Source organism: Vicugna pacos, chromosome 2 (genome assembly GCF_048564905.1).
Source record: "Vicugna pacos chromosome 2, VicPac4, whole genome shotgun sequence".
Classification (NCBI taxonomy): Eukaryota; Metazoa; Chordata; class Mammalia; order Artiodactyla; family Camelidae; genus Vicugna; species Vicugna pacos.
Genome location: NC_132988.1, coordinates 108,597,828 through 108,622,447, shown reverse-complemented (window position 1 = coordinate 108,622,447; position 24,620 = coordinate 108,597,828). Strand labels below are relative to the sequence as shown.

Here is a 24,620-nt window from a genome sequence, read left to right as displayed (position 1 = left end):
GTGTAGCTCAGTGATAGAGTGCATGCCTAGCATGCACAAGGTCCTAGGTTCAATCCCCAGTACCTCCACTAAAGAAAAAAAAAGATAAAATAAATAAATAAAGCTAATTACTCCCCTCAAAATAAAGAAAATAAATAATCAGAATAGTCAATTTACCAGAATAAAATACAAAAGTTATTGGAATAAAAGGCACAGATTTGGAACCTAGAAAAACAACAAGTTGAGTTGGGAAAATGTTCAGCTTGTGGTTCTCAGGGATTTATTACGTCTCATCACATTAGTGTTGATCCATCATTTCAGTCTTTCTGGCCCTTTAGAGACACCATTTTTTCATCTGAATTGTGCGCCAAATTTCCGGCTGTGATATCACTGATGATGAGAAATGTGTGCAATGAAATGGGATTCAAATTATTCTTCCATAAGTCCCTTTTTTGTATCAGACACCATTCTACATGATATTCATATATTTGTTTTAATGTGACACATCTATTCTACTGAGATTTTATAGATGAGAAAAATAAAGTTCAGAGTAGTTAATTAGTAAAGCCTAGATCTTGGTGAAACATGCCATTTTTGAGGTCAATGATCCTAGTAAATATATCTAAACAATATCCACGGCCAGTTGGATACTGTTAATACTCAGTGGTTGACAGGAAGAGTTCCGTGAAATATTTTAAGGAGTGGTAATTTGAGACATGCAGAGAAATCCTTCTGGTTAAATACACGTTATCTCCTTTCAAGTACATTTAATACCTTTTCGATCTCGTCCATTCAGCTTTCACAGTCTTCCCCATTTATTGAGCTGTCAGGAATGCTCTCCACCTCTGTTAAGGAGGCCATAGGATGAATTCTGTCTTCATGTTGTAAACCACTTAGAGCTTTCTGGGTAGAGTCAGTGTTACCACTTGAGGGCATCCTGTCATTATGTTCTGTAATAGTCCTGAACTTCTAAGTCCACCTCAAAACCATAGCTCTCTGACAGAAGGGACTAAGGGGGAAAAAAAAGTCTTTGCCGGAAACGCTGAGGCAGCAGTGAAAATGGTAATTTGCCATGCTAAAGTGGTGCTTCCTGGAGGACTAGGTCAGTGAAGAGTGTATTTCAGGAAATGCTAAGTCAACAGAAGAGTAAGTGACACAGATAAAAGTTGATGGAATCCTCCTGGCAGGGACCAAAATAGGCATTTCAGACACACTGAGTGCTCTCCAAGTTAAAGTGATTTTGGGGGAGGAATCTGCATTCGAAATTTTCTTGGAGCGGCGTAGAAAAGGAAAACACCATTGTCAGCAGCATTCATTCGGTAAGAGTGGCAGCATTTCTCCTTTGAGGCCATAAGTTATGGGGAAGAAGTTGAGAATGAATGACATATCTGATTGGAAAATTTTAATTAATAGTAACTCTAAACATTTAGGATAATTTTCCCTCAAGTTTTCAACAAATGTGATCAGAAAAATGCTTTAAGATAAATGAAATATTTTAAAATGCTTTAAAATATATGAAAATGTTTAATTACTGTTAAAATTCAATACATTTTTCTCCATTGTAGAATAATAAATTTAAAATATCTGTACTCATTGTGACCACTTAATTTTCCCTTTGTGTCCAATCAGGTTTGCAGAAAACAAAAACAAACAAACAAACAAAAAACATAATGAATAGATTCTAAGCAAAGAGAAGCATTGTCCCCTACAGAGAAAGTCATAGTCAAATTTAGGGTACGGCACACAAAGTTATACCTCAAAATATTGAACTCCAGTAACCCAATATGTTTAACTGATCTAACATAGTCTATAATTTGGGAGAGTGTCAAAGTATTTATGAAAAACAGTATAAGTTTTTAGTTTCATACAACTCCTTAATTTTTTAGCATAGACTTTATGATTTGAATGACTAGCAATACTTTGTTGTACACCAAATTGCCTTTACTTCTGTTGGAGGTTATAAAAAGACATGTGTATGAAAACAAAACATAGACAACAAGCCTATTTTTGTATTTGACAGACATTGAACTATTTTTTTCTATTAAGTTGATTTAGTATGATGCATATAATATAAAGAGGAAATATGTTTTACAATAAGGAAGTCCAAATCAGAACTAATCTTAGAGCAATTATTCCTGTATATTACAAAATGCAACATAACATAACATTATATAATCCTTAAGTGAACAAGGTTAATTCTATTTACACAGCAGCTGGTTAGTCTTAGGAAAGTTGGTTTAATGCCGTTCCTGACAGTTTTGAAATGAAGGGATCATGAGTGTTAGATTTTTTTCCTGTCTTCATGGTTTAATCTTTCACACCAATAGCTGCTGGTAGGCTATTAGCAGCCACAGCAGGTCAGCAGAGGAATGAGCCGTGTCAAGTAGTTATTGGTTTAGGGGCGGTATTCTTTAACACACTGTCATGACTGCTTCCGTATGACAAGATACCATCTGAAAAAGATCTGGAAGTAAACTTCTAGTTAAAGGCAAACGATCAATTCTCCCACCAGGAAGATGTGTCACCAATTTTCTCAGAAGCTTGGTCTTGGATTTCTATTCAAAATGGAGTTGAAGTCCTGCACATACATTCAGAGAAAGAAAAAAAAAATCCTCCTGGTTCAGAAATAGGTCCTGCTTGTCCAAAATAAAAATTTCCAGTTTGGATTTTCCTGACCGCTTCCGGAAGACAGAAAGCCCTAGCGGTAGCAGACTAGAAAAAACATCCCCTGGGGAGCTGAAAGCCATTTATTGTAGGCAAACCACCAAAGAGGGGAGAAAAAAAAAGAAAAGAAAAGTCTAGTGAGGTCTTGTTTAAATTTCAAACAAAGCATGTGTATGTGATGTATAGTAAACAAGTACTCCAAATTGATTTCCTTGAGGGCAAAGAAAAAAACGTTGCTACCCAACAAACCTTAAAAGTAAAAATTCACAGAGAGCATGACTATGAAATTTTCATTCACCTTATAAATGGCGGGTGAAAAGCAACCGGCTGCAGGGCTGACTGCTTTTTCATCGAATCAGCAAGCTGCTCCTGTTGCGTGAAATGGAATGAAATCAATGCCGTGGCCTTTTTAAGCGGCAACGGGGATCTCTTTACTGTGAGAAGAGATTTGCTGAATAATTGTAAAATGAAGAGATGATTTTGGAAGTCAGTTAACAGCTTTGCCAGGGAGACCCTCAGAACCCGCCTGTCCATCATATCTACGCCCCCTCCAACAGGCATTTCATTTACCGGAAATCATTTTTCTTGCCCTCATCAGCCAACATATCCGCCCAGTAAAAAAAAAAAAAAAAGGATTCAAAAAAGCGACAGTGACAATGACATGTGCTAACTCTTGGCATGATAAAGATAAAGGACATGGAAAATTGTCATTCAGCGTCCATTAATTTCATTGTAAAACAGAAGAGTGAATGTGTTTCAGAGTTTTTTGATTAGCGCGTGTCTGCTGTGGTTCTCTGTGTGAGTGACATGACAGGAAGTGAGGGATGACATGAAAAGGTGCAGTTTTTTTGGTAGTCCATAAAAATATTCCTCACTTTATTGGCTAAAAGGTGATGGGCTTATTAAAAGATGTTCCAAATTGAATATTTAATGTTATTTTGAGTATCAGTTACAAACATTTGCAAATGTAATTTTCTGAGATTTTACTTTGACCCTAAGTTATAATATAAAACAAACTTAAAAAATATAGCATTCATTTTTGTACCATTATTTAAAGCAGAGATAATGAAATTCTGATAAAATATGCATAAAGATGCTCAAAAACATAAAATTTATTGTCATTCCTGTTTTTAGCAAAGTAGCCTATATAAAGAGGAAAAACAATAATGAGGATTTAACCAAATGTAACAAACTCATACTGAACCCTCCCTCCCCTCTTCACACCCCCAGTTTTTATTCAACCAGTTGTGCATAGTCTATGATAAAATAAATAAACAGATTTTTGAGAAGAGTTAGAAGATAAATACATTTTAGGCTTAAGACCTGAAGGTGTTACTTTGGAAGAAAGGAGTAAAGGAAACTCAGAAAGAGCAGAGCTCATGATTCAGAGCACAAGAGTAACACAGTAAGGGAAAGTGTATTTCCTTGAACATGTGTGACATTCAGTAAAGCCAATTATCAGCCATTGGATGGTGGAATAGTGACCTTCTTTAAAATTATATAGATGTCAATTTTTACAGATCTCTACACAACCAGGTATTCTGTTATTGAATTCTGACTTAAATGGCAGACTTTCATTTCTAGTCGCGTGACAGTCTATACACCCCGAATGACCATCCCAATAAAACCAATGAAGTGTTTATAAATAAAATATATTTTAAATTTTAGTTACTGCATTACTGAGCAGGCATTTTAGAAAAACCAGTATCAGAGACAAAAGTAAAGCAAAAGCAGAAACCCTAGAGAGTAAGTGAGCTCCAGAACCGGCTGGAGGTTCTAAAATTCTGGCATAAAACTGGAACCCTCAAAGTGCTGTATCTGTCTTCTAAAACTCCAGAGATGAGGCTCTTCACCATTACGCGTAGGCATACAGTGCCACACCATGTGAGAAACGCCACACACAATTTCACAGTCTCTGGAAGTGGTGTGGTTAGTTTTCCTGATTCCTTTTGTACCCAGGAAGAAAAAGTTTTGCTTTTACACAATTTTAGATTTTAGAAGACATATATTTCCTTATTTAACCTCTAAATGACTCTATGATGTTAGAATCTTTTATCACCCTGATTAAGAGATTAGGAAAACCATGCTCAGTGAGAACAGAGACTAATGCAGAATTAAACTTAGTTTTTTTCTGATTTGGAAGCCTGTTTGCTATCCAAAACTGTCGAAACAGTCTGTTAATGTGGTGAATTTTATCTACTAAAGCATCCAGCCTACACCTGTGGAATAGTTTCTGCTCCGGGAAACTTTGAATCCCTGTCTAATAGATTGTTAAAAGCCTTAAAAATGTGCGACAGCTTTCTTTCTTTCTTTCTTTCTTTCTTTCTTTCTTTCTTTCTTTCTTTCTTTCTTTCTTTCTTTCTTTCTTTCTTTCTTTCTTTCTTTCTTTCTTTCTTTCTTTCTTTCTTTCTTTCTTTCTTTCTTTCTTTCTTTCTTTCTTTCTTTCTTTTTCTTTCTTTCTTTCTTTCTTTCTTTCTTTCTTTCTTTCTTTCTTTCTTTCTTTCTTTCTTTCTTTCTTTCTTTCTTTCTTTCTTTTCTAATGAATCAGCTTAGAAATTGAGTACAGAACAGAGTAACAGAAAACAATGATACCTACATGTCATTCTGAACCTTCTTCTCAAAATAGTAAGGTAACATTCTTTAAAATAGCCATTGAAGTTATTAAACACAATGTATTCAGTCACACCTATGTGGATAGCTCAGTCAATCAGGACCAGGAGAGGTAAAAAATTTGAATTCAAAACCGTCTGCATCTGAAGTTTCATACCAACTCCTTTCTCTTCCTCAGTTTCATTGGGTCATCTACAAAACCAGAAAGGGCTTTCAATTAAATAACCTAAAATCTGTAACAGTTTTTATTTAATAAAACGATCTAATGCTTCAACCAGAAACTTGATGACATTAAAAAAAAAACCCAAATAGCAAAAAACAGAAAATAAGGGAACCCAAGACCCAACTGCAGATATTTTATGGCAAATAAAATCTTATACCAAAAACACAATGGGAGTTAAGTTTTCCTGAAAAGGAAAAATTTTATGATGATAGTGATCATGATATTGATGAAAACTGTGTATCATGTGAGATACATACACGTACACAATCTCTCTCCTTTATATAATTAGAGGTAATTATTTTAAAATGCTGTTTTCCTTTGGCGTTTGAGACATTTGGGGAAAGGAAGAATACAGGGACTAGGACTTCATTATTACAAGGACAACCTGTTGCACTGTAACACTGAGAGGCTATTAATAAAAGGGAGGACTAGCTCCCACAGTCCTAAGGGGTTTGACAGGCAGCTCAGTAATCCAGAAGGTGACACTTTCATATCCTGGATGGTGGGAGTAGAGTAAGTGAAAAGAATTTTTAATTCATATTTGGGTGTGTGAGTTCTCTCTCTCTCACTCTGATTTTTATCATTTACGAAAAAGAGTGAATTACTAAAAAAAAGGTGAATTTTGGCTTGCTCACTGACACAGTGCAAAGATGACTCGGTTTTATTTGGGCACTTTTTTCCCAGAAGTGGTAGGAAATTCTTTCCCTAGCTCCTCATTCAAAATCTGCCCTCTCCTTTAGGCTTCCTACAAAATAATAATAATACACACTGCTAAGTTGCATCGCTATTGCTCTTCAGAAACTCTTCCTAAATATTATTTTATTTAATTATCACAGCAACTCTAAAATGCTGGAAGGGCAGATGCTTCTATTTCCATTTTGAAGATGGAGATACTAGAGTTTAGCATGGAGAACGTTATTACCGAGACCTACAGCGATTGCTTCTGCTTCTAAAGCCTTGGGGAACATGCAGCCTGTACCATTTTTTAACCTAGGTCTTAGATGGGAATCTTTCTGATGAGTAATAGTACAGCGGTAACTAGCACGTATAATTCTTGCTATATGTCAAGTACTGTTTAAGAGTTTTATATGTGTCAATTCTTTAATCATCACCTTAACCCTATGAGGTAAGCAATATATCAGGTCCATTCTGCAGAGGAGGAAAGTGAAACACAGGGAGGTCAAGTGATGTCCTCAAGACCACAGGTTTAACAGGTGGTAGAGACCGGATATAAATGAAGGTGGTCTGGTTCCAGAATTTGTGCTCCAGCATACATTAGCATTAGATTGCAGTTTTGGTACAAATGGCATTGCCCTTACTATTTTCAGTTACAGCCGCAATGCTGTATGTTTAATTGTGGCTACAAGGATGCTTTTGATTGTTTAATAGAATAATCATGGAATTCTGTTTGAAGACTATCAATTTCTGAATGCTCATGGAGAGGCTTTTCAGTGATCTGTGCCTGCCCTCCGTCCCATAACTCAATTACTTGCTACTATATTTGAATATGATACGGGTTAGAAAATGGGAGTGAGGGCTCCTAAGATAATCAGGTTTCTTCAGCCAACTATAATTTTACTATTAATCTGTTAGAGTGGCAGGAGGCCTCTGGAAGGAGAAGGGTGGAGATGGATCATATTTATAGGTATCCCTTATTTTACATGTCAGCACCTCAAGGGAAGCAGTTGCTGTTATTTTATTTGACAAATGTTTTGAATTTATTATTTTACCTTTAGTTGACAGTCCCAAGAGCCTTTCACCATTTCAGCAAGCTTTCACTTCAGCAAAAAGTGTTCTTTCCTGGAAAACAAACAAACAAACAAACAAACAAAACACTGTTTCTGTTATCCTGAATTCAGCCCTGGAGTGAAGTGGTTCATGCATCTCTCCATTGGAGCCCTGGAAATTTGGGAAGGTTCACCATAGCCAATATTAATAACCCACCCCTGGGTTCCAAAGTCACCAGATAGGTTGCAACACTTCCTACTGATATTTGTGAGACTGACTCTCCCGCATGGCTCTTGGGATTTCCCTTCTCTGCTGTCAAGCTTCCCTGAAACTAGTATTTTGGAAATCATTTAGAAAGATCCGGCACAATTCTAGGTGATCGGTTAATTAATGTATATTTCAATGCTTGAAATTCAACTCAGAGAATCTTGCAGACAGTTTGACTCAAAATACTAAAAGATAATGCAGGACGACAAATTTCAATGCTCTGGCTTATTCTATTGCAAGTATCTGACAATTTAGGCATTTCATATGAGGCTAGAGGAAATATGGTACAGTGGTTAAAAGCAGACTCTGGAGGTATCCTGTCTGGATTCAGATGAGTCTGCCACCAGGCAAGAGGGCATTTTTAAACTCTTAGAATATTGCCTGGTGCATAGCACGCCACGCTTTATCATTATGATATATCAGTATGACCTACAAAGGAGGTGCTGTCCTCTGGGTCAGTTGAACTTAAAGTAATTTTTACCCAAGAATGACACGAAGAGACTTTTAAAAATACAAGTTTATGAACTCTACCTCAAATCTATTTAATCTGTATGTCTGGCAAATTACAGTCTAGAAATTTCTATTTGAAGGGAGAAAAAATTGATGCAGTTTATGTAGGGGTTTCTGATATAGTAGGTTGAAGCCAATACCTTAAGCACAATGGACTAAAGATTTTTTTGACGTATTTAGCCTCGTTTCCTTAATGCTATCGAATCTTCACATTTCTAGGGTATTGCACTGAAACTACCCAAAGATTCCATCCTCAAGTATTTATAAAATGCCTAGCTTATATATTTTGCTAGTTTTCCAGCTAGAATAGACATGGCAGCATTCACATTCATCTTACAACAGAGGGCATGGTATTTAATGTTACCCTAAATTGTAAACATTACAGTTTAAGAAAAAACAAAAAAAGGGCAGTAAGTGACTCTTCGGGCATCCTAACGGAAAGGTGATGTGTGAGTGTTTGCTTCAGCCTCTCCCAGTGTGACTGTTGGAGCAGTAATACACGTGAGCAGGGAAAAAGTGAAGACTCAGTGCTGTTGCAGCAAAGCAATGAGTTCCCAGAGCCATAAGAGGAGCACTGCCAGCAAGGCTCTGGTCTGCCAAAATCAGTCTGAACCAGCACTACAGCAGAACTAAGGGAAAGAAAGCAACTTAAAATTTCAAGCACTGCTAAAAATAATGTGTTAACCATTAAGAAAGGTTGTGAGATTGGTTAGCTCAAGAAGCTTAGGTGAGGTTCTCGCATTTTCACTTTGAGGTGGTCAGTCAAGCTACTTTACATCACACAGGATGAATGCTACTCCTTGAAGATGAGGAGTTTATGACAGTAAAATTGGGAGTGGAAAGAACAATGGTTTGTACGTTATCAGGTTGTTGTGATGTTTTAAGGAGATAGTATGTTGAAAACCCATAGAAGAGTCTTTTGCACATGACTGTGTTACGTAATTATCAGGGTAAACATTATGTCCACAATATGTCTTATTAAGATGACTTTATACTGGAAGTTCTCAAAGTATGGCCTGTAGACTTCTGGGTATCTCAGAGAAATTTTGTCGTTCAAAAAGGTCAGAACTATTTTTAAAAATTTTAATTGTGGCTTAAAAAAAATAGAAACCCACAACAGAATGGATAAACCAAATGTGGTGTGTATATACAGCATTTTATTTATCCACCCATCTATTGATGGAAACTTGGATCGCTTCCACATTTTGATTATTACACATAAGGGTAATGCTGTTGTGAACATGGATTTACAAATACTATTCCAGGTCTTGCTTTCAGTTTTTTTGCGTATATACCCAGAAGTGAATTTGATGGATCTCATGTTACTTCTAATTTTAATTTTTTGAGAAACCACCATGTTTTCCTGAGTGGCCGCACAATTTTACATTCCCACCAACAGTGCAGAAATGTTCCAATTTATCCACATCTTCACCAAAACTTATCTCTTCCCTCCCTTCCTTCCTTCCTTCCTTCCTTCTTTCCTTCCTCCCTTCCTCCCTTCCTCCCTTTCTTTCTTTCTTTCTTTCTTTCTTTCTTTCTTCCTTCCTTCCTTCCTTCCTTCCTTCCTTCCTTCCTTCCTTTCTTTCTTTCTCTCTTTCTTTCTTTCTTTCTTTCTTTCTTTCTTTCTTTCTTTCTTTCTTTCTTTCTTTCTTTCTTTCTTTCTTCCCTCCCTCCCTCCCTTTCTATCTTTCTTTCCTTTTCTTTCTCTCTTCCTTCCTTCCTTCCTTCCTTCCTTCCTTCCTTCCTTCCTTCCTTCCTTCCTTCCTTCCTTCCTTTCTTTCTTTCTTTCTCTCTCTCTCTTTCTTTCTTTCTTTCTTTCTTTCTTTCTTTCTTTCTTTCTTTCTTTCTTTCTTTCTTTCTTTCTTTCTTTCTTTCTTCCCTCCCTCCCTCCCTTTCTATCTTTCTTTCCTTTTCTTTCTCTCTTCCTTCCTTCCTTCCTTTTTTTGTAGTAGCCTTCTTAATTGGTGTGAGCTGGTTAGCCCTCATCCTGAAGTGATAGCATAACTAGAATGGGATTTTCTACATTTTCTACTAACTTTGTAGATACTATTGTTCAAATTCAGGCTTCTAATGCTGCTTTTGAAAATGTAGCTGTGCGTATGATTAATCATCTTTCATTTACAAGTAAATCTATCCTTTCTTTCTGATCACTTTTAAGATTGTCTGTTTGTCTTCAGTGTTCAGTACTTTGATTCAGGCGTGTCTAGGTGTTCACTGATCTACTGAAATGTGCTTATCAAGCCAACAATGACCTCCAAACTAACTCCTAAAGTACATGGATATCTGTCCTCAGTCTTTCAGCATATTTTGGCATTATTCAACAAAAATACATACTTCCATTTATTGAAACACTCAGTTTCTGTGATTCCACATTCTCATAGCTTTCCTTTATCCAAATAATAATTTCAGGTAGGATTTTTTTTTTGTACATTCCTTAGTCCTATCTGACCTCTAAATATTTGATATTCCCAAGATTGGTGACAGATTTTACTCTCTCCTCTCTTGCTACACCTTTTCTGGATGATCACCTCCATGTCAATGGTTTAAAATATCAGCTATATGTTTATGGCTCCTAATTATATACTTTTGGCCCAAACTTGCTCCAAGTTTCATACACATATGGAAGATCTTCTGTCTAAAGTGACCTCTGAAATTTATTGAGTGGTATTATTGACTACTCTCATCATTCTAACATTTCTCTCACTCAATCCAGTCTGTTCTATATAATATAAATGATGTCACCATCAAACAAGTTGTTTGAGCCAAAACGTAGTAGTAACACTCTCTCTGTATCCTCTGCATCTTAACTCCCCACATGTTCTGCAATTACTGTCTCTGTCTTCACTGGATATCCATAGCTAAAACCACTCTCACCGCTCACCTGGTCACCTCCAAAGATGGTCTCTGAGACTGGGGTTTCCATCTTGCCTTCCAATAGTCTATTCTATTTTCAATAGAGTAATCTTTTGAAAAATGTCAATCAGATCAAATTTCTCCCCTGCTCAAAAGCTTCCGAGGGACTTAGAATACAGTCTGAAGTTCCTAATGGTAGCCCACAAATTTAGCATGGTTTTTCTCTGGCCACCTCTCCAACACCATCTGCTACTGCTCTCTCCTTTGCTCACTGGTCTGTAGCCCAGTTGTTCTCCTTGTAATTTCTTGACCAGGCCAAGCTTATTTGTGCCTTGTAGTCTTTGTATTGTTGTTTCTGCGATTGGAACATTCTTTCTGGTTTCTTTTCAGCCTTCAAATCTCAGCTTAAATTCTGTTGAGGCCAAACCTCAATCCTTTCTTGAATGACATCATCCTCTTATCCCCAATCATTACCACTTCAGGGCTTTTTTTATTTTCTGTGAGGCACTTGCCAAAATCTAGTATCACCCTACATATTATAATGTCTGCCTCCTTTTACTAGAACACAAACTTCATGAGGCAGAGACTATGCTTATCCAGGATCTCTCAAAGATTCTGTCACAGAACATTCTCAATCAATACTTGCTCCATTAACTTTAAATAATGAATCAAAGAATAACTGGGGATTAGTACATGTCCCTAACTTTATTAAAGTCTAATAGTAGAGACTGGTATGAAAGAAATGTTTTCCAAATAATAGCAAACTATGACAAGAATATGAAAGATAAATAATTAAATATACATATACTACATGTAATTTTTATTTTCTTTAACTATTTTGACTCTGATTTTGTATGTATTTAATACTCATAAGAGTAACTTTTATAAAATAAATGACCACAACTAATTAGATGATAGAATCTGTGTGTCAGAGATGTCTGGCTCCTTTTAGACAGACAAAGAGGGACTGGTGAACAGCTTCTGGATCTTCAAGAGGGATTATGTTCCAGAAGCCCTTTTCTGCCAAAATCAGTTTGTTCTCTCCTCTTACTTCTCTGAGTTCTTCCTGTAACTTCAGGTCTTGGCAGGATTCTATTATATCTCACCAAAGTCATTGCTAGTGACATTTACTTGCCTCTAACATTATTCTTCTTACTCACATCCTCTTGAGACTCCCCCCTAGTATTTCAGGACCTTTTTGATATTTTTAACTGCTCCGCTAGCAATGACCTCAAACATAGCTTCTAGTTTTACCTTCAGAGAACCAAGCTTTGTTCACGGTAGTGGTGCTGAAATAGTTCAAGGAAGAAAGGCAGCAACTGGGCCAGAGTAGTTAAGGCTGACTTGCATAGTTGGTTCCCCATCATGAGCATAGCAATGATGCATCTACTTCTGTTTCTGTAAGCTCAGGGTTTTGCATCTTAAGATATATAAGAATCAAAACCACTTAAGCATAAGAAAATCACACCATCTACCGTCCTAAAATAACTTTAAGTTCTTCACATGTGAACAGCCATCACAAACAAGATTCACTCCTTAAAAAAAAAAAATATATATATATATATATATATATATATATATATAGAGAGAGAGAGAGAGAGAGAGAGAGAGAGAGAGAGAGAGAGAGAGAGAGAGGTGTCACTTTCTTCCAAGCACTGTTCTAGCATTGGGAAATCCTCAGTGAACATGAAAAAAGTGGTCTCTGCCTCCATGAAATAAATATTTTGGTGGGGAAAGGGAAGATAATAAACACATGAATATATACTTGAGATAAACCAATATGCAATGAGTATATATATGTGCCAGACACTCTTCTAGTACTTCTATTGCAGAAGTTAAAAAAAAAGATATCTAACAAATTCTGTGAAAAAATAAAATGGGATAATAAGATTGAGTGTATTGATTAAGGATGGAAGGGATCAACATAATACACTTAGATCCATGGTCAGAGAAGAATATCAAGTTGGGATTTGAATGATCATGAGGCAACAGCAATGCAAAGATCTGGGGTAAAATGAGACAGAGAAAACAGTCCAAACACAGCAAGTAATGAGCTTGGCTTGATCAAGAGACAGCAGGAAGTCATTCTGTCTGGAACATGATGGAAGAGAAAGTAGTAGGCGATGAGACTATGTACATAGTTAAGCTCAAGGTCGTAGAGATAATTATCATAAATTCAGATTTTATCAAATCACACTGTATAGTCATAAATTAAATTCTTCATAAGGATGTTGGGTACAGACGAGCAGCCTGTGCAGTGCATCTAGTATCTTTGCAAATAGCTGTTTTACACAAGGTTGTCCTAGCTACTCCTGACTTGAGTCAGAAACCTTAGATACAAGCCTTGATTATGGCATCCACCTCAGTCAACAACATGCCTCTACAGGAAGTAGACCTTCCTTGGCCTCACAGCTGACTTTTAATATCTGGTTATAATGCTAGGAAGACTCTGCATAGTGTAATGTCTGGAAGCTCCATTGCTAAATTAAAGAAAAATTGTTTTCCTAAAGACAAATATTCACAGATCATTTTTTTTGTATTTTTAAAATGTGGTATGAGTAAAATGTTTTACTTCCCCTCAGATAGATACACTTGCATAAAAACTGTTTTGGTGAATGTCCATTTGGTCTTCGAGACACTGTTAATTAGTAATGCCAAGGTTGGGAAAGTTCTCAATCAACTTATACAATTTTGAATGCAAAATGGACCTGAGGAGGTTTATACACCAATCTCCAAATATACCCCTCAACTTATATCTGTCCCCCATACTTTTAGTAACCCGTATACTACTTGAGACAGTAGTATTACATTTTGATCATATACCATTGTTAGAAAAACAATTTATTTAATGGATGAAATTTTTCTTGAGACTTCCTACTCCGTGTGGTCTTGATTCTATTTTCTGGAAAGATTTCCTATTCCATAGACAGTCATGCAAGAATGCAATCATATCTCAGTCTAATGCCTCTCTAAATTGAGCACATAAAATTCTCTCAAATTAGTCTGAAAACCTTTTTTTCTATTTGGTTGCTTCCCAGAGATACAATCAAATGAATCAATGTTCTTTTTAAAGTGTTATGTCTAGGAAAACAAAGTATTTCTAATGGACACTCTATCCAGCACTAAATAATTATCACCTTCTTTCTGAAACCCCCTATTCTTTCTAAAAACCTAATCACTAAGAGGTTTCCTGCTTCTGAACTTTGTCTTAAAGAACTTCTCATATTAAACACTAGTTTTGTGTGTTCCTTGAAGCCCTCCTCATAGCCTATGACAGTCTCACTCTTTAGTAATAATAGGCAACATTTACTGAGCTGTTATTTTGCACCATGTACTATCGCAAATGCTTCATTTCCCAAGTCATTTAATGCTCACCCCTCTGAGGTGGATGCTGTCTTTATTCCCATTTTACTGATGGATGATTGACTAAAAGAATAAATGAGTGAAAGAATTCTGATCATTCTCCCACCTTATCTGGAGCCACAAATGGAGTCTGAGTGTCATTTCTATTCTTGGAAAATCATGCTTTCAGGATGCCATTAGCTGACTTGCTAATGGAAAATATTACTTCTCAGATAAGGGAGTTGGAGACGTAGAAAAGTTTTAAAAGTATCAAAAAATAAAGCTATAATGAATGAAATAATATACTTATAACTGATGTCTAACTGAAGGGCTTGCTCACCTTAAAAACCACCCCTTTAGGCACCGCCTTACTTCCTGCATATTCCAGCAGCTGTACCTGCCCAAATCCAGATCCCAGACAAGGTAATTATAGGGAGACGTCCATTCTCACCCCCTCACTCTGGTGTACCAAACGGCCGTTCAGTCAGTCTGGGAAGTTTCTTGGAATTACCGCTGTTCCCTGCAGTTCCTGTAAGGCAGCAGCCTACACGTTCCCTCTTTCTTAGCACACAGAAGGTTCCCCTTCATTTGCTGTTGTGATTTAAAGACAGCAGAGTCTAACTCCCAAATTTAATTTCAGACACATGTGCCTTGGATCAAATATCCTGCTGGCTGCTGCCCAAAACTTTTTTTTTTCACCTTCGATTTCCTGAGTTAATTATCTCAAACTCAGATAAAGCCAAGATCCAAATTGTATGAAAAATCATATCATTAGCCATTATGGAATGAGTTTCAGATTTAAAACAATTGCAGAACATGAGCTGTGGTACAATAATGAGGAAAAATACTCACTCCTAAAACATTTTTCCGATTCAGCATTTTACTAGGTGTGACTATGTTTTAAATGTATTTCTTTTCCTTGCCATCTTTGTCAGTATCCCCAGTAAATAGGTCTGTGCAGCAAGACCTGGACTGGAATTGTTGAAGAGTGACTCAATAACCACCTTCATTATCCCAAGTATGATTAGATGGAGGATGGTGACCAGCTGTTCTCCCTGTCTGATGAGGCAAGAACAAGAGAAGAAGGGCAGAAATTGCAGCTGGAGGGAATTCAAATGATGTAAGGAGGAACTCTGGGGGTAGCATGCATGGTTAAACAGAGGAGGAGTTAGCAGAGCAGTTAATTCCATCCCTGACAACGTGTCTGGAGTGGTTTGGTGAGCTTTACATAAGGTAAGGAGTTCACCAAGACGACTTTGACAGAACTTTCTGGTTCCAAGATTCTGCCTTCATTCCTCATTCTATATTTCAATTGGTGGCCCTTAAAGTCTATTTTATGATGCAAACAATTTGCAAAAGTAAAATCAATGGAGGGGTTTTAAAAATTGCAGATCTAAGAGATTATATAATGTAGAGACCACAAAAATTGGGCTTGAGAATCAAGCAGACAGGAGTCCAGGCTCAGCTGTGTATTTGTTTTCTGACCTCAGGCAAGCCATGTGCTGTTCCTTTGCTTAGTTTATGATGGTGTTATGAGAAATGGATAAATTGTCTGTTAAGCCCAAAAATACAAATAAATGAAAATTTTCCTACTTTAATCAGCAAATCTGGATGCACTCTGCAACTGTGTCTTTAGAGCATCCTTTAAGATTTGTTGGTATCTCACCTCTTGAGTTTCACCATAACCCATGAGATTGAGGGTTAGTATTTTATAGCCTGAAAAACTAGGACTTGAAGAAATTGAGGACCTTGTCCAGGATCACATGGCAAATAAAGACAATTTAGTTACTAGAACTGAAACTTTACCTTGCTTCTCTAGATCTGGATCAATTGTTTCTACTGTTTCATTATTTATCACCCTTCACCTAATAAAGTCTGTAGATTTACTGAGACCAAAGAAGGGAATAACCACAACCACCACAACTGTGACCTTTTCTCAGCATGAGAGAGCATTTTAAAACAGACCGTTCTGGGCACATCTTAATCTATAGTTCCAGAAAACTACAGTCAATGTTATTTTATGACAATTTTCAGCAGTAAAATCCTTACTTAGCAAGCTCCCTTTTCCTTTTAGATCTGGTTATATTATCTTGCAATTATATAAGCCCAGCATCACAGGCAGTGACCAATGGGGCCTGATGCACCCTCTTCATGGGGCGAACTTATAGGACCATATATCTCTATGGGCATTTCTTTAAGGGGAATAAAGATCCTATGGGGAATGGAGTGACCTATCAAATAGCTTTCTTAGGAGTGAGAATCTCAAAAACGTAGCTTAGACTGGAAGAAATGAATTCTCATGTGTGCCACTCTCCACCTGGCCCTAAACTGTAGGTCAGTGTATGGTGCTCAAGTGACCTCTTTCCCACATTTTTTGAAAGTGAAAGTGTAATGAATTGTGCACAGCTTTCCTCAGCTCCTCATCTGGGACCCTTCATTCAAACTGCACAATCCAGAAAAATGACCCCAGTGACTATTATCTCAATTCCTTCAAAGAGGATTCTTAGTAGTATCATAGTAAATGAATAGGAAAGAAGGAAATTCATTAGGTAAAAGACGCCTCATAGAGCTTCAGGGCCGGATTCTCTTGAGGAGCCCCTGATAGGCTGATGGAAGCAACTATGCAGTTGGTGTTTCCTCAGTCACTGGGGTCCCTAATGGTCTCAGCCTTTCTAAGATGCTCCACCTCCACTGTTCTACCCACTGTCCTACCAAAATGCAACTGTTGCCAACAGTCCCTCATCATTCCAAGGACCTTGATACTATATAAAGCCTTGATACTGATCTAGCCTTGTTTCACCACCAACTAGTAAAAACAAATAGCAGAATGAGTATGAAAAAGCAGAGTCATGTGAGTCAAAGTGTTTATGTAAATTCAGTTCCTATTGGATAAATTGTACAAGCATATAACTGCTAAATTTCATAAGGAAAAGAACAGTTGTGATCATCTTGTTTCGGCTCACCACCAGATCATTATTTAGCCAATGATTTCAATCATGATATATCTACAAACAGTACAGGAGGCTAGGACACTATCAAATACCATCATAAAAATTATTTGATAGCATTTTTCAAGGTAAAATATAAGGAATGGATGGTCAAGGATTGGGTCCACCAAAATATCCAGGTTTGGAAAACGGTATGAATAGAACCTGAAAGTCTGGTTGGCAGAAATATCAATTTATTATGGAAACAAGATAACAAAATATATAAATGTATGAATACCTTTTGTTACATTTATATACATTTATATACAGGGGCATATATATATATATATATATTTATATATATATATATATAAAACATGTGTGTATGTGTGTGTGTATGTGTGTATGTAATTAAATTTGTTCCAGTTAACTGTGAGTGGTAGGAGACAATGTAGCTGAGCTGGAAACAGGTTAAAATTAACTAGTGTATTCTGGGCTCTGTTAGAAGTACAAAAATAGAAGCTGTAATGGATGCTGGCCTCTTAACTTGTTTGTACAATGACACAGGATCCGGTGATCTCACATAGACCTACCTTCCTGCCTTGTCCAGACAAGAGAGTGAGTTAAGAAGATACCGAGGAAAGCACTGTAGATCCTCACTGATAGCATCTTTGCCCTGCCCAGAAAGCACCGTGAGTAGGTAAAATGGAAAATGGAAAATGCCATGTGTTCTGCAATGTGGCCAGATGTTGGGTTGTATCAGGAAGCTCTACTGAGAGCAGAGGTTCCAGGGAACACAGCTGGAGTTCAAGATAAAAATTCAGCCCTTTTATTGAACAGTGATGTAACTGAGGGTTGGTAACTTAAATTTACTAAACCTCTGCTTTCTTATCTGAGAACTATGCATAATACACAAACTTGCAGTGTTTGGAGAGAAGATTAGCACTTTAGTACTTATACTCCAGATGCTAAAGTAGTAATTATTTTCTAGATAAATTCTCAGACTGATTTTTTCCCTAACAATGATAAAAATGTATGTATGTAAAAACATGCCTTCATCTTGATTTAGATATTTTTCCCCCTTTGGGGTCATCTCACTTTTTCCCCTCTCATGAAACTTGTGGGTAAGGAGGAGACGTTTAGAACAACTCCAAGAAACAAACAGCCAGTGTTCCTAATACAATCTCTCTGCCTGTTCCTTTGTTGAGTAGGAAATATAAGGCCGGGTACCTTAATAAACTGACCGACATATTGCACGTATATGATAAAAATTGTCAAACAGAATGACCACAGAATGGCCAAACCCCTTTCCAATTCTAATGCCTGCAGATGCAGGTGGCATTGGGAGAGAAACTTAATTTTACCTTGTGCTGCACCAAACTTCCATTCAGGCTCTGACAAAAGCCACTGTAATTGAGTAAGTAAGAACAACAGTGGAAGAGAGAATGAAAGGGAACTTTGGGGAGTTAAGTTGGTAATAGACTGAGAAAGAGAGGAAGTGGGTAACGGACCAGCAGGCTGAGACATGACACTGGGCCTCACACAGATTGTGACTGAAAGTCATCACCACCTGCAAACTGCCCGTTCAACCGTGAGACTGTGTCTTCCGCATTGATTCTGTCCCCGCTGGTCTCAGGCCCAGCGCAGGGCCTCATCAGCTGGGACGCCTTGGGAAGCAAACAGGACAAAAATTAAATAAGTAAATTTTTTTAAAAAGGAGGAAAAAGAAGCAAGTGCTGGTCTGGTATAAAGAGTAGCCCTTCTCCGCAGAGATGCTCTTTCTGAATGGAGCCACCACGAGGCAACGGTGTGCTGCTTCAACAGAAATGGCTCACATGTATCCAGTGCTTTCCACAAGCAGGAGACAATAAATCACAAATTAACAAAAGTTTTTTTTTCCCCAGTATATCTTTTTGAAACCTCTGTATCTGTAACATATTAGGAGGAATTATAGATGACTTGTGACTTTAATGCAGATGGTAGGCAGGAAAAAAAGTGACAACCTCAAGAATATTACACAAGAAGAGATATATTTTATTTTGGGGGACTTTTTTTGGGGGAGGAATAGGTAATTACGTTTATTTCTTTATTTATTTGTTAGTGGAGGTACTGGGAATTGAACCCAGGACCTCATGAATGTTAAGCACACCCTTTGCACTGAGCTCTACCCACCTCCTTGAGATCTATTTTAGATTAATAATATTGTAGTATAGCAATATTATAGTAATAATAGTGATAGTACAGTAATAGTATTAAACCTGAAAAGCTACTGAAATAAAACTTTGCACACATTTTCTCACTTTCCACAATAATGCTGTTATTTATATAACTTTAATCCTCTTTCACAGGTGAGGAAAAGGAATGTTATATGTTAAATTGTGTCCCCAAATTAATAGGTTAAATCCTTAACACCCACCCGCACTTCAGAATGTAAACTTATTTGAAAGTAGGGTCATTGCAGATGTGATTAGTTAACACGAGGTTGTACTGGGTAGAGTTATGATTGGGGAAATTTGGACATAAATACATGGGCAAGGAGAAGACCACATTGCTTGCCATGAGCCAAGGAACTACCAGAAGCTAGGAAGGAAACCTAGAACAGATTTTCCCTTACTTCAGAGGGAGCAGAGCCCTGCCAACACCTTGATCTCAGAATTCTAGCCTCCAGAACTGTGAGACAATACATTTCTCTCTTCCAAGTTTCCAGTTTGTGGTACCTTGTTATTGGTAGCCTTAGCGAAGTAACAGAAGGAGATTGAAAGTGATTAAATTATTTTCCCAACCTTACAGAGACAATCAGTTGTGAAGCTGAGATTTGAACTCTGACCTATCTGACTCCACTACATTTATTCAACTCTTAGTTTCTTTTGTTTCTTCAAACAAATACATAGCTACATTGAAAGCGCACCAAGTGATATTTGGTTCAATGCATCTGATACCTGGTTATACTCTGCCAATGACATCTATACTAGTGGCTCATCACATCTCTTCTTACACATCTCCATAGAGAGTTATCTCCCTGCCTTCCAAAGTGGTCCATTCCTATCTTGAATAATCTGCAATGTTAGGAAGCCATGCATCTGCCTCAAAGCTTAGTTCAAATCTCAGCCCTTCTGTAAAGCTTCCCTCAAATGACCACATACCCAATGCAGAAAAATTAATAAATCCACTGGAACCTACACAGTATATTTTTTTAATGCTGCCAACACAGTGCCTTCCTCTCCTTATCACTTTACTCTAATTTGAAGCAGCAAGACAATTTAATGATTTAGAGCACTTGTTCTCAAAGTGTGGTCCCCAAAACTGCAGTATCAGTGCCCCCGGGAGCCTATTAGAATATAAACTCCCAGCCGCAACCTGAAACTTGCTGAATCAGAAAGCGTGGATGGGGTCCAGCCATTGTCTTCTAAGGAATTCTCCAAGTGATTGTGACAGATACTAAACTCTGTGAACCTCTGGTTTAGGGCATGGACTTCACTCACGTATAAAGAAGAATGTTGGAACTTGAAATACAGTCTAATGACTGCATTTATTTCCAATCTATCATAACTAGTTCCATTATAACACATATCAGGCAAGTCATGTTAATGATCGGTAAAATAGAATAAACTGAAATATAGTAGATATGGTAGATTAAAGCTTTCCCAAATTAAAGAAAAAATCATCAAAGTGAAAAGGTGAGATAAAATGAGCAAATAGAGGCGTAACTAGAAAAACAAAAAGTTATATTAACTTATTAGCAAAACAAATACCTACAAAAGAATTAAACTATGCTGTTTCAAAATTGTACTTTTCAAACTAAAGTTTTTAGAAGAAAATTTTGAGGAGAAAAATATGTATGTGTAGCCTACTAAGAAAATGAAAATGATTTTCTGGGGCTTAGAAACCACACAATGATATACACGTGTACAATTGTTAAAAACACACACCTACACACACACACACACACACAACATGTTTTCTTGATAATATGCTACTCCTACTTACTGAAAGAAGAAAAGACAGAAAAAACCGAAACCACTCAAAAAATGGAAAACCTTAGCATAAAATCCCAACTGTGCATTCAGCACCAGCTGGATTTCTCATCTGTTTCTCTTGATAAGACATTTTTTCTACTTCCTCATTGACCATTTGATCCTTTCTTTGCTTCCTCAAATCTCTGACCTCTTTTGCCTTTTTCGTTCTCTGCTAATGAATGTATCTTACACTTCATAGGGTAACATTTTCGCACCACATAGAAACAATTGCATGTTTCCACGCAGGTTTAAAATAGTCATCTGTCTCAATCCATATGCTTACTGCTACATTGCAATAGAAGGTGTCCATGCGTCCTGCCAGTGGCCAAATCTTCCATGTCTGGTCTAGATCCCATCTCAAACTGTCTTTCTGGCATTATTAGTTGCCCTTCCTATGCCACCTTTCTTCTACTTCTACCTCACTATTGTATCCTTCACCAAATGTGTTGATAATATTGTTAATTCTCAAACTCTAGTTCCTCACTTCCCATTCTCTCTTCCACCCATTCCAGTCTGGCTTCCTATCTACTGAAACTTGCTGTGTTCACAGATGATCTAGTTGCTGAATCAAATACACGTTTTAGTCTTCAATTTTACATTAATTCTGTGTGAACATTGTCAATTGTCTAGAAAGCATCTCTCATTCTTGTCTTCCTTTCTAACAGAATCTTAACTATTCTAGGCACATAACACTTCATCACTTGGCCACATGCCTTACAAGATTTGTATCCCACTCTCAGCACCATCATGATTAGTCTAAAAATATTTCCACTTCTCTTGCTAATGCAGAAATGAGCAGGTGACCTAATTGTTGCTAATGAAATATAAGGAGGTGTTTGTGAAAGACTTCTGGGAAAGATCTGAAAAGGAGAAAGATCTCTTTTAAAGGATGCAAACTCATATAACTCTGTTTTCCACCAGCAAGAGGGAAGCCAGCCTTAAGATGAAATTTACACTGGACAGCAGACTGAGGAAGTAGAAAAATCATGCCTTTATGACCTTGTTGAGATCCTGGATCAGTCAACCATGGTGTATAATCCAATATACATTCTTATTGTCTAAGCCAACGTCTCTAAGGTGATAAACGTCCCTGTAAATACTCTTCTCAACATCATGTCAGATTGGTTTTATGACAATCCCCTGATATTCCTCCTCTTTAGCTACTTCTCCACATTCTAGTTTTCATAATTCTGCTCCTCTTTCTGATTCTAAATTGGAGTGGTCCTAAAGGGCCTCATCTCCTGAACTCCAACAGTGCTGGGCTATTCACATGTCTTTGAATTTGAAACATATTTGGCTTCATATGCTGACTTTTTGGGGGGGGTGATGGGCAAGAGTTTTTTTCACAGTCTCCATCTCTTGCCTGCAAAGGTTCTATACATTCTTCAAGTCATGTCTTAAATACGCTCTTTGGCAGTCTTTTATTGTTCACCAACTCACCTATTTCAGAGCTCCTGCTATAATTTCTCATAGGTTTCTCCAGTTTCCTTTATAGCACTTGTCTCAATTTATTTTTTAATCTTGATAACACCAGTGACGAAACTTCTCCAAATAGGAAAAAAAATTAAAATTAGATATCACAGGTTAAATACAGATGCAAATATTAAATAGCATGATGCTAAATCAAAGATATGTGTACATTAAAAGAAAACTATGCAGCTTTATACTGATGAATATAAAGAAGGTTTGATTTTACCATGAAAATAATATCAATAGTGCAAATGAGAAGAAATAATATTTATTGATTCCGGTTATTAAATAACATTTTTCATTAAAAGATCCCAGCCATATATTCTTTCTAAATTAATCTTTTGGTTTGATATAATACCTATTAACATGTCAAATTATTTTAATGCTTCTGACAATAATATGTCTAAATTTTCACTAAAAACTCTATTTGTAAAAGTATTTTTAAAGCCATTCTCCAAATTACTGTTTTAGAATGAATGTGGTATAGCACATAATCTAGAATTTTCAGGAAATTTTTAGAAATGGAGTACAAGAAGACTTTTAAACCATTATTAAATGGTATAATAAAACTAAGATAATTAAAATTAGAATGATAAAATATATTATTTGCATACAGATCAATAGAACTATCCGTAGACTTAAAAAGTAGATACATGGTATTTATATGTATATGTGTATATATATATAATATCAAATGTATTATTCATTAGTCTAAATATTTTATAAAAAAGAATCACATACTGATTTATTTTAAGTTAATCTTTATCTTACATCATACAGTAAAGCAAATGCCAAGGATATTTAATATTTCATTTAAAAATGGAAAAATAAATATTAAAAATAATTTATAGGTGATTACTTAAAGATACTGTAGTATAGAATATTATTTGAAAGTGTTACCAAAAGTTGAATTGCAAATTAAGTGGTTTAGAATTATTGTAATTGTAATGAAGGAAAAACAATGAAGTAAAGTAAAACAAATGATAAAGGGAGAAATCATTAAAATGTAAATGCAAAAGACATACACAATAAAATATTATTTTAAACTAATAGAGAGAAGACAGTATTCACCCACCAGGCTATTTCCTTCTACATCCCCAGTTGTGTGTTCTCAGTCTTCTCTGCTAGCCTTGCATTCACTCTAGATTGATGCTTAAAGAGACCTATTGCATCATAATATTAAGAACAGAAGCTCTTAATTCCAATGGATCTGAATTCCATTCCTAAGTCTTTCTGAATTTGGGCATCAATTAATGAATAAATAAATTCCTTCTGTATTTGTAAAGTAGAGGTGGAAGATGTACCTACTTCATAGGATTAGGGAAGAGAATTTGCTGTGAGCTGTTTACTGTAGTACCCAGCATGCAGTGAGGGCTTAATATATATTAGCTATTTTAGTATATATACAAACAGAAAAAAGTTGAGGGATTGCATTTTCATAGAAGAAAATAGGATTTGCATATTTCACATTTCTGAAGGGAAAAAAGTAAGAACAAGTAACAAAAATTGGTAGGACATAAAGGAAGCATAATGCAAATAAGAAAAACTAAAATGAAATGACAAAATTAAGACCAGCTATATCTGATGTGATGATGATAAGTGTGAATGTGTTAAAACTCTCCCATAAAAATTTCTCAGGTTGAGTTTGAAATACATAACACAGCTCGATATTGTCTATAGGAATCACATGGGAAATGTGCCTTGTATATGGTTTATTATCAAAGCCACTACAAAAATGTATGTGTGTGAAAGGAACTCTTTTAGAAATAAGTGAAATGCCAAATGGAAGCATTTCCAAATGTCAGTCAGGACAGTAGATGGTTTGAAAACTACAGACATTTTATTGCCAGACTAATTTGACAATGCCAATACATTAATTACTTAATTAAAAAAATAACTCTAGTGCTTTATTTTTTGAATATATTATTTTCTCCTTTATGAACAAAGCCTCTGAATAACTCACTATGTAGAGGGTCCTAGTAAGTTTGTTCCTGACAATTTTTACTTATTTTCAGAGAGAAATTTTTTAAC

The 24,620-nt window shown here is 36.4% G+C and overlaps 1 long non-coding RNA gene across 2 annotated transcripts in view; it reads right to left on the bottom strand.

Moving 5' to 3' along the window:
- The window catches only part of LOC140700583 (uncharacterized), a 29,456-nt gene extending 5,727 nt beyond the window's left edge, over positions 1 to 23,729 (bottom strand). The window contains exons 1-5 of one of the 2 annotated variants that reach the window (XR_012078993.1): positions 23,665 to 23,729; positions 22,560 to 22,661; positions 7,207 to 7,276; positions 5,240 to 5,445; positions 2,942 to 3,012 (exon numbers count right to left, since the gene is read on the bottom strand). This is a non-coding gene — a long non-coding RNA (uncharacterized lncRNA). Of the gene's footprint in view, positions 1 to 2,941; positions 3,013 to 4,359; positions 4,590 to 5,239; positions 5,446 to 7,206; positions 7,277 to 22,559; positions 22,662 to 23,664 lie in introns of those variants that run through there. The other variant, XR_012078995.1, reaches the window with a different exon arrangement.
- Positions 23,730 to 24,620: the final 891 nt, after the last annotated feature.